At 31.1% G+C, this 9059-nt stretch overlaps 1 long non-coding RNA gene across 1 annotated transcript; it reads left to right on the top strand.

Moving 5' to 3' along the window:
- Positions 1 to 6264: 6264 nt before the first annotated feature.
- On the top strand, positions 6265 to 8462 carry LOC134719495 (uncharacterized). The gene is made up of 3 exons (XR_010107604.1): positions 6265 to 6372; positions 7341 to 7560; positions 8379 to 8462. It is a non-coding gene; the product is annotated as an uncharacterized LOC134719495 (long non-coding RNA).
- The last annotated feature ends 597 nt before the right edge of the window (positions 8463 to 9059 follow it).

The following is a 9059-nucleotide window of genomic DNA, read 5'->3' as shown; positions in this document are numbered from 1 at the left end:
TGCTATTTTGTTGAGAATTGTATAAATTTGGTAAAATTGTTCATTAAAAAACCCATTTGTGTTCATAAAAAAAAATCTATATGAAAGAATTGTGTAAAATTGAGAGAAGATAGGTTTTATTACATTTTTTAAAGAAAATAAAAAGAAAAACGGGGGGCATCGAAGTTGTTTTCTTGATGCAAGTAAAAATTTTAAAAAATCCCTATTAGTCCAGTACATTTTTTTACTAAAAGAGTTATCTCCCCTTAAATGGCTCATTTGAAAAAAATATTTTTAAAACAAAACAATATGATATTTTTGTAAATATTTTTTATAATAAAAGAAATCATCAAATTTCCTTATATAAATAATCAGTTTAATCATTAAATCAAAAATCTGTCTCAAAATTTGCAGACATCGGCAAAGAACTGTACCGATTGTGTACTGTGATTGTACAATCCAAGATAGTGGTATACCATGTATTTACCTTAAAAAAAACTAATAGACGTACAACATTTCCACAAAGAAAGTCCAACAGCAATTATATTTCTGATTAAAGCACTTTACGACCGAACAAACTTAATGAGAAAAATATTCAATCTGATAGTAGCGTTTAAATCTTTAAAAACATTTAGTCAAATTTCAAATATAATGATATTTTTATCTCTAATAAAAAGTTCGATTTTATGGTGATGCACTGAGATAAGGTACCTTTCGTTTAGAATTTCCCGCGGAGTTCGATATTTTTGTGATTTTACTTTTTATGATACTCAACTAGTCATATAACACTGATTTATGTCAGTGTCTTATTTGCGTTCATTTAAGTATGACAAGGAAGTCTATCTATATCTATCTATAGAACATACATTTTTTATTCATCTGATAACTAGGGCAAGGAATCAATTTATATAAAACTGTACAACTTTAAAAATGTTTATCATTGGAAATCCCCTGCAACGTTTGTTCGATCATGTCTCTCATTTTTCAGGTAAGTTTAAATTTCCGTATATTTTCTCAATAATATTTTTCATATTTGTTGCTAGAATTGTATTTTATAACTGACTTCCCTATCTTGCATCTCTATAAGGTCTCTTTCGACTCTTTTTGTGACAGTCTGTAAATTGACTGGTTGATTTTTATATATATATGCAATGTTTTTTTTTAAACAGTAATTGCTAAAAAAAATTAAAAAAAATAGAGAACGACGAATAATGACTATTGTACTTTTTGGTATAAATCGATGAATACAGTAATTTATAATGAAAATCATTTGAAAAATATTGTGTACGTATCAAATGTACTGAATGTTATTTTTATGATTATATACTTTTTGTACTGAATATGATTGTACTGAAAATGATGAACTGCTATTCCTACACCAAGGTACCACCAATTAAATATTAAGTACTTAGTCATAACATGTAATTTAGTGGTATAGTATTGTACCAGATGCGCATTTTGATAATTGATGTATCTTCAGTAGGGCTCGAGTAAAGAACACATGACAATATAAAACGAACTAAAAATCAAACAGAACAAAAAGTCTGCGATTATCATAGTCTTAAATAGTCAGATTTGACTGTTCTTTTAAGTTATATGTTGGTTACGTTTACAGCTTTAATACAACCCTCATGATTTGAAAATGTAAACTGAGTGGCATTTTCACCACAACAAAAATGGAATACATAAATTGGGTACCGGATGCAATTATATATATTTTTGGATAATAAAGTATTTGAAGAATAGCAACCTAAATCTGAAATATTAAACAAAAATCAACAAAAAACAGTTAATTATAGAAAAATTGTATTCATCATGATCTATCAATTGTTTTCAGATATCATTAGTGATCGTTGTTGGTCTGACTTCGATATATACTCAACAGATATTTCCTAATTTAGATGGAATAAATGATCAACAATTAATTCCAAATGTGAATGGGATTATAACTGGTGCGAATGGAATAGATGACCAAGATACATTAAATCAACCGAATGACATATTCTTGATTAATGACGTTTTTGAAGGAGGCGTTTCTCCCGGTTCTTCTGGTTCTCCTGGTTCCATTTCACAATCATGTGGTAAGATTGTATGTTAAGGTAGATTCACTGAATACCGCCATCTTGGATAATACAATTGCAGTAAAACATCGGTTTAGATCTTTTCCTAAATCTGCAAAATTCGAAATAGATTTAGAAATGTATGTTTAAAACTTTTTCTTTGTATTTACAAAATAAGTGACTTTAATATTGCATTGTTTAAATCAAATACCAAATAAAGGATAATTCTTCTAGTTAAAGTTTTACACCAAAATAATAGTGATTTTTTCTTCGTTTTTTTTACTTTTAGCAAGAAAACAAGTTCGGTGAAACACAATATTTTATTTTTATTTTCTTAATGAGACAACTATCCACAAGAAACCAAAATGACACAGACATTAACAACTATAGGTCACCTTACGGCCTTCAACAATGAGCAAAGCCTATACCGCATAGTCAGCTACAAAAGGCCCCTATATGACAGTGTAAAACAAATAAAACGAGAAAACTAACGGCCTCATTTGAATAAATAAATGAACGAAAAACAAATATGTAACACATAAACAAACCTATCCACTGAATTACAGGCTCCTGAATTGGGAAAGGCACATACATAAATAATGTGGCGGGTTCAAACTTGTAGGTAAAGCAGATTATGAAACACATCTTATTATATTTTATTTTGACATTCAATCTCAAAGATTACTTCTTTTTCACGAATATTTGCTTTTCATGATTTGTTTTTCATGAATAAGCAATGCAAATTTGAACAATTTTGCAAGTTTTGTCAGTAACAAAAGTTTTTTTATTATATTTTTTTAATAAAACATAGTGAAGTCTTCATTTTGACAAAGTATTAAAAATTCTATCGGAGGAAACATATTTTGATGATCCACCTTAGATGTAATTTAGTTATGATTCTGTTATGAGTTCAGTAGCTAATATTTAACCTGTAAATATGATAGAACGAAACATTAGCTGGTAATGCGGAATGGAAATAATAAAAATTATAGGAATAAGTTGGATCAATATTACTGCTTAAAAGTACGTTTTAGACAACCTCAAAACTTTATTTTCATTTGATGTTGTTTCATATATTAATTTAAACGTATATTCAAATAATTGGTATTATCAATATCATATAAACTGTAAGGTGGTATGGATGTATTTCTATATCTTGGATTGTGAAAAAAACAGGTCCAGATTTTCAATCAAATTAGCAAAACTTGATGCAGAAATGCAGATAACTTATGTGAATTTGCATTTTGTAAAAGAACAAATTAATAAGATGATAACTTATAAATAATAATATTTTTACAGTTTAGATTATTTTTTGCTAAATTTTTAATGTTTTGAAATTGGCATTTTAACGGGAAGTAACTCTGAAATATTGCATTTTCCGAAAGAATCTACATGGAATTTTGCTATTTTGTATTTTAGTCGGAAAAAAGGTACAGTGACCCGATCTTTTCTTTTGATATTCGCAAAGCATTTTCTTAAAGTTATCTCCTCGTATTTTATTTTACAATTCTATCATAAAGTTTAGCTTTCAATCACATAATGATTTTTCATCCTGTATAATTCATACAAAATGTGTCATTTTGTCACAACCTGTAGCTTAAGAAAATGCGCGTTGACCTATAAATTTTATTATATTTTTGAACATATATCGATATATTCTTTGTCTTTACAAAGTATGAACATATTCCATCATTTTTAATATAGACTCCCGTACCATCTAAACATAAAATTCGATAAGACCAAAGTGCAATAATAACAACTGAATATTAATATTATGAATATTATTTTTCATTTGGTTTAAATTTATTATATTTAAATATTCACCCTGCTCTTGTTTAAAATTTGGGACACTTAAAATTGTTTACACGAACAAATACGAATATTCATTTTTATAAGGTAAGATATTGAGGTTTAATTTGTTTTTGATTGCATCCTTGATACTCCAAAGACATTACTGCAATAACAATAAGTTTCATTCTACTTACATTTGTTTTTCTTCTAAAGACGGTGCTTTCTTGGGTGGTTTCACAATCGGAAGGTTGCTTGCACCAGTACCTATGGCGGACGGAACAATGATGACAGCGGCCCAAGTAATGATGATGAGATTGATGAGCATGATGACTGGAAGTCCAATGGTCCCAGTGATGGGCCCAACGATGTGTCAACCACAACCAATTACAACACCATGTCCTCCATTGGTTTGTCCACCACCACCACCCATAAAAAGTAGGTTTTCATCATAATGGTTTATTTTTATGTCATGATAGTTTTCCTCACATCTGATACTGTGGATTCCTTGTTATTCGTTGGATACCAATCTTTTTGGCTTTCGTGGGTACAGTTGAACCACGAATTAAAAGTTCAACGAATGCCATTTTTCTTAAAGCATATATGCAAACTTCGGCAAAACCATGAAATTGAATACCTAAACATGTACGGTTTCATTCATCCACGAAAATTGGTACCCACGAACATAAGTGAATCCACAGTATTCTTACATTTTACTCTTACAATTCATAATTCGTCTACAAATCCGAGTCAAATTAAAGATGCAATTGCTTAATCATTTTATGACTAAAAAACAGTGGTATTATATACTACTCTTGATTTTATTGGCATCGGTCATCCACTGTGTGTCTGATGTTCGGAATCCGATTGTTTTCACTTTGCAGAGCATTAACACACTTTCTTTTCGTGGTTTCATTAAATACACATATATTTAGAATCGTATATATATATATATTACATATCTCAATATTGTAAAATCTTTCTTTTCGTTTTCTGAGGTTTTGATTTGAATCACTCAGGTGGAAGATGCGTTTTAAGCAAAACGTTCGTCTGGCGAAAATATATAAAATTTTGATCCTGATATTTTGATGAGTTTATTATCGACATAATTATTGACAAAAAATTGAGAAAGAAAATAGGGAATGTGTCAAAGCGACAACAACCCGACCATAGAGTAGACAACAGCCGTATACTTGCCAAAGGTCGATTGTTTTCTCTGAACACACTGGCTTCTTTCACCAATCAAAACTATCCGCGACGAATAATTATATTCAAGGTGTTGTTTAAAACCAATTTATCACCTTGTTAATGTTTCATGGTAACAAATGCCAATGTTAATTGTATGAAAAATCTATATACATGTACGTTCATTCGCCACCACATTTTAGATGGCTATTGATCTCAAAAACAAAGAAATTGGAGATAAATTTACGTTTTCGTTTCTATATAGGTCTGATATGTATACATTGTATGCTGTCTGTTTAAAAAGCTTGTTAATTTAAAACTGAGATTCAAAAATCCTTATAAAAAGAATAAAATAATGCTTTCTCCATTTTAGCTGCTGTTTGTCCAGCAGGTTGGATCTTATTCAAAGAGCTATGCTATAAAGTTTTCCATAATAAGAAAACCTGGTACAGTGCAAAGGTATGTCATTTAGATGCACTGTTTTCTACACAGTCACATTAAAGTAAAATCCCCCCTCAAAAAAAAATAACTCTGATTCCAAAGCCAAAAGCCACATCTGCAAATGTTAACTATTACTGCCAGGTTTCATCGAGTTAAAAGCATTCTGATTTTTTGAAATTTTTCAACGGCTACATAGAAGTTCAAATGATTGTCAAAATTATCCCAAACCGGTAAACAGTGGACAACTAAATTGTACCATAAATTGATAATTTCAAATTTATGCAGTTTTAAACAATTCACAAACTCCACCTTGTTCACCTTGTTACGGTTTCAAAAGTGATTGCAGCAATTTTTAGTGCCAAAATTGCAGTGATACTCAAAATTCAGGGTTCCTTGTTATAGAGGACAATTATCGAGATTAGTTCTTTTGGCTCTGGGAGAAACCTCTCGGACAAAATTAGGTGGAAGACGTTATTTAAGGAATAACTGACACACTGAAGTGCAACATAAAACAAACGATAATATACATTAAAGCTATCTATTTTATACACGCTTTACGGTAGTAGATAAATCTCAAGATTTATAATCCTACCACTAACCAGCGAATAATACTCACAAAGACTACTTAGATGTCAAAACATATCATGAAATATGGAGATGAAATATTATCGCCAATTGATTTAATCTCCACTAATCTTCAATGAGATAACATGACGTAAAATAAATGTAATTGTACAGACATTAAAAAAAAGCAAAATCCTCATGAATGTATTAATGTCAATTTAAGCTTATTTGTTTAGTATTTTTTACTAGAGTCAATGCAAAAGACAACAAGCAATCCTTGCCGAATCTGATAACAGAGCAGAGATAGACTTTCTGAAAACTCTAGCTAAGATACCTGGTTCTAATTGCCGTGATAGTAAGTGAAGAGTTATCCTTCCTAGAATGTAACGCTTAATGCACATTTTTTTGTAATTGATAATACTTTATAGATTAACTGATTTATTATACCTACGAAATGCAAGATATAGTCCTACTCATATGTTTCGCCATTTGCATCAACGAATGTATAAAGAAGAGTTTGGATGGGATATCAAAGAATAGAAAAAAAATGGACAAAAACTACAAAATACACAGCAGATAAATAAGCTTAAAACATAACAAATAGAGGTTGGATCCAACAAACGTGGAGAACAACGACAAAATAAATAGTGAATATTGTATTAGATCGATGCCAGTAGTACATTTCGTCCTCGAATGTATTACCAGCACTTCGTTGTTGACATGAATGTAAAATATATGGTCATTTTTATAAGTTTCCTGTTTGCAAAAGAATAAATTATTCGAAAAACTAGGGATTTCTTATCCCAGGCATAGATTTCCTAAACCAATTTGGCGCAGCATTCTGAATTCTGGGTGATCAATACTCTTCAATGTTTTACTTGCTTTGCTTTCTCATCATTTTGATCTGAGCGTCACTGATGAGTCTCATGTAGATGACACGTGCGTCTGGCGCATCAAATTATAAGCCTGGAACCTTTGATAACTATATGTATCTAGAGAATTCGTCGTTTCAGAATCTAATGCATCCTGAGTAATATTTTCAAAAGTGTACATCAAAACGTCATGATTGGTTAAAAATGCCATAAACAATTTGGAAATTTAAACCAATGACGTGACATTATTTTCATTTTGGGGTACGAACAATGAAATTACCCATGATGTTTAAGATTCTTAAACGGCCAATTTAGAAAGAAAACCCCCAATCCAGACCCTTCATTGTTATAAGGAGGAAAAGTTCTTAGAAGGTATATAATTAACTAACTTAACTTGTTGTAAGCAATTATTTGTCCCTTTTAAAGTATCAAATACACTATTTCATGTTAGGCTATTGGATTGGTGGAAAAGATCGCAAACCGCACAAAATGGATTTTGTTTGGACCTCAAGAGATGTCAGAGTAAAAATTGGAGCCACTGATTGGAATAATGGTGAACCGAATAACTATAAAGACCGCCAAGAAAACTGTATGGAAATGCGTAAACAATTTAATCATAAGTGGAACGACAATACTTGTTCAGAAAGAAAAAAATATATCTGTCAAAAAAGGTTTGTTATCGGTACTGCTATCTCTCTAAGGGAGCTACCATATAAAATTAAGGGGGGGGGGGGGGGGGGGGCTAGGATGAAAAATTGTGTTCTGCCTTTTTTTTATTTGTTATCTCTGTCCTGCCTTTTTATTTTTCAGTCTATTCGGTCCTGCCTTTTTTTTCTTAGCTTATCCTGACTTTTTTACAATTGTCATCCTGCTTTTTTTTTTTTTGCCAAGTTACTCATCCTGCCTTTTTTTTTACTCAAAATCCTGACCTGCCTTTTTTCAAATTTCATCCTAGCCCCCCCCCCCCCCCCCCCCCCCCCCCCCCTCCATTAAAATCAAATGGTAGCTCCCTAATAATTCCTTTGTATCAAGCATGATATGATATTTTTCCACTCAAATATTTTAAAAAATTCAACTTTCCAGACGTTTGAAACTGTTAAGACAATGAATGACAAAAAATTCTTTCAATGATTTGCCAAATGATATGTTCTATATATGTGACGTCATAAAGCATGGTCAACTTTTTCGTCAGGTCATGATATGATATTCCGGGACTTGCAATAGTATTCAACGTTTTATTTTAAATTGACCAATGAACACTGAGACGAAACGAAGCAAACGTTGATAAACAAATATGTTCAATAGGTTAAGATCTGATATAATTGGCCAAATAATTTTACAGACAGCAATTATTAATCTGTGTGTTGTAAACCTATATCTATATAAGTCATTTTTCACAAGTAACGTTCTTTTTTTCAATACTAGTTAAGTACTATATATAATTTGTCTTCTTTGCATTACAATTATTCATATTTTTTTTTATTTTCAGTGCAACACATGTTTAAGACTAAAACCAAGAAAACGGGAAGAGTACTACTAGTATATAAAATCATTATGGACATTTAGAAATTACATTAATAAACATTTGTTGAAGTCTTTGTTGTTATATGTGACAAACTAAAAAGTTGGTCTCGTGTTTTACGCCAGATATCTAATTAACTTTGATACAATTATATAAATATTAGAAGATGTGACATGAGTGTCAATGAGTCAACCTTCCATCCAAGTCACATTTTGTAAAAGTATACCAGTATGTGTCAAAGTACGGTCTTTAACAAGGGGTATTAACTCACACCAAACATTGAGCTAAAAAGGGCCCTTAAAATTACTAAGTGTAAAACCATTCAACCGAGAAAATCAATAGTGTAATCTATATCCGATACGAGAACCACTTATGAGCCACATCAACAAACAACAACCACTTAACATCAGGTTCCTGACTTACGACATATGCAAACAAATGTAGCGGATTTATATCGTCTAATATGTTGTGGTATGCTGTGGTTGTGTGCAACTAGAAAAACTGGATAGTATACCATGCAAGGAGCGCGAGTTCGGGAAGGGCATGCATGTTGTTCAATAAACGTTTTCCATGTTGTGTTGTCTAACTGTTGCTTGTTTGTTACCCATTTTCGTGTTGGCAAATCTAGTGTCTTTTAATTGAAGTAGA

Source organism: Mytilus trossulus, chromosome 5 (genome assembly GCF_036588685.1).
Source record: "Mytilus trossulus isolate FHL-02 chromosome 5, PNRI_Mtr1.1.1.hap1, whole genome shotgun sequence".
Taxonomy (NCBI): domain Eukaryota; kingdom Metazoa; phylum Mollusca; class Bivalvia; order Mytilida; family Mytilidae; genus Mytilus; species Mytilus trossulus.
This window is presented reverse-complemented; position numbering and strand designations above follow the sequence as displayed.